We start from the raw sequence: 2409 nt of genomic DNA, 5'->3' as shown, positions 1-2409 counted from the left end.
GGCTGTGAACCTTTGCCGATGTCAGATGGACTTTTCTGGAAGACAATGTCCGGTAGACAAGTTCAGACCAATAGCACGGTGTATGAAGGGTATACTCCGCAGTGCAGAAACAGCGAATTAAACAGAGACACAGCTAATGTCCGCTGTTGGGAGACATTAAGGTGGGATGTCGACCCAGCTGACTTCCGGTGCACAGGTACTCTCCGTCGCACATGCCTTGCGAAAAACGCAGTTTCTCTAATTATAAAATTGCCTCTTTAGAAATTCTTCGTCGTTTCATTTTTCAGATATTCCATTCTGTTCTACTATCTGCATTATTGGTAAGTACATTATGCAACTTGAATGCATATATATATATATATATATATATATATATATATATATATATATATATATATATATATATATATATATATATATATATATATATATATATATATATATATATATATATACACACAGATGTGTTTGATTTGATGAGGTGATTGTAGAGTTTACGAAATGGCGTTGATTCTACATAGAAATCTAAGGGATACTCTGAATCCCTTCAAAGTTAACATTTCTTCTGTGGGATTTTTATTTGGCGTCACTTCTTTCAGGGATCTGTGCTGGGGTTATTGCGCTTGTTTTAGCTGCCTTAATAACATTCATTGTGTATGCTGTTTATCGTAGCCGTCGGAAAACACCCGTCCCCCACCGAGGAGCCTGATGATGCCCCATTGAAGGAATTATCATATACAGCCCCCGTGGGGCAGCAACCTGAAACAAAGGGGGACTCAAAGGGGGATTTTGTACAAATGACAGTTGCGAAACAGGAATCGGCTTCTGCCTGAGTACAAAAACTTCCGCGACTCACGTGATTTATAATAATAACAAATGAAGACTGACAGGGATCATCCATATTCTCATTTAGATACTGACATAAATGCATTTAATTACACCTGTATTGAATGTGGCATAATGTTCTGGGTGACAATTGCCTCTGTAGTTGAATGTTTAGTTCCCGCTCTTCATTTTTCATACAATTTTAGTTGACGCGGAAGATATCAAATTTCTTGAATGTGAATTTGTTCATGAACAAACACTGTAGCTTATTAATCAAACACTATTTATATTTCAATACTGTATGTCCTTTTTTAACGTCAAATACGTATTAAAACTGTGAGATCTTTTTTTTACTGCGTACTTGTTTGTGCTTCTTCCAAATTTTCAAATAAAACTTATAAATTGAAGAAAATGAAAATGTTATAAAGCAAATATATATTTGATGAGTTGTAAAAAACTTGTGTCGCCAAAGGAACAAAAAAAAAGACAAAAAAAAAAAATAACTTAAACAGGATATTTCGTACAATACAGTTGCGATGGGAATCTCTATTAAGGGACTGCTAACACCCTGTATCCCATATTTGGGCCTTCATATTTGGTGGGGATGGTATCATTCGTATTAAAGTTAAATAAATCCATTGAACGTAAAAATGAGCAACAGTATCGCTTTTATTTCTATACTTAGATCGATGATCATGAAGCAATTTACATTTTTTTCAATGCAATTAGTGACGTACAAGTTCAACGATTTATTTTTTAAAAATTTATGTTTTATGCTTGCTACAGGGAACACAGTATCCATTATCCGTGCTAAAATTGATAACAATAGACACCCTTAAAGGGGCATGGTCACGATTTTGGTCAAATTTTGTTTTTCTGTTTTTATTATTTGCAATGCTTTAGAAATGCGTTTCTAATGGTCAAATAAAGTTTTGGTGCCAGTCGATGAGTTTTAAGCAATATACAGGGCTCACAATTCTTCGTCATGTAAACAAGGTTCGTGCCCTGTTTTTGTTTATATAGGTCGAATATACCGGTAAAACATCTTTTTCAAGCTGGTTTGTCTATTTTATCATTCATTTTAAGCATAAAAACAGTTCTTAACGATTAATACATTCATTTTAGGTTTAAAACTTGACATTTTACTTCAACATTCAAAATGTAAACAAAAGCTTTGTTTACATAGAGAAGAATTGCAAGCTCTGTAACTCGATTTTAACTCATATGTTGGTTGCCTATTAAAAATGCCCTTCTGAAGCATTGTAAACATTAAAATCGAAAAAATAATTTTTGACCAAAATCGTGACCAAGCCCCTTTATTGATCTTAGCTATTGTTGATGCATTCGAAACAGTATCCATTTTTATAAAGTGTTAAATTTGACATAAATGCATTATCATCTGTGTTATATGCTGAAATGCGCCCAACGGTGTCCATTTCCATCCTATGCTAAACATAAATCAGTATAAGTCGAATAGAGTTTCTTTTAACGAGGCCGAGTACAGAACGAGTACGCACGCTTTCGCGCAGCGTTTCATTTGTATTGTGACGTCATCTTTTTGCTTTGTTGATGCCATGGCGTGAT

General features: G+C 34.4%; 1 pseudogene; it reads left to right on the top strand.

The window, feature by feature from the left end:
• The first annotated feature begins 3 nt into the window (after nt 1–3).
• On the top strand, nt 4–1063 carry LOC128170183 (uncharacterized; annotated as a pseudogene).
• The last annotated feature ends 1346 nt before the right edge of the window (nt 1064–2409 follow it).

Source organism: Crassostrea angulata, unplaced genomic scaffold (genome assembly GCF_025612915.1).
Source record: "Crassostrea angulata isolate pt1a10 unplaced genomic scaffold, ASM2561291v2 HiC_scaffold_393, whole genome shotgun sequence".
In the NCBI taxonomy this organism is placed as follows: domain Eukaryota; kingdom Metazoa; phylum Mollusca; class Bivalvia; order Ostreida; family Ostreidae; genus Magallana; species Magallana angulata.
Note: the sequence above shows the minus strand (reverse complement) of the source record. Positions and strands in the feature narration are given on the sequence as shown.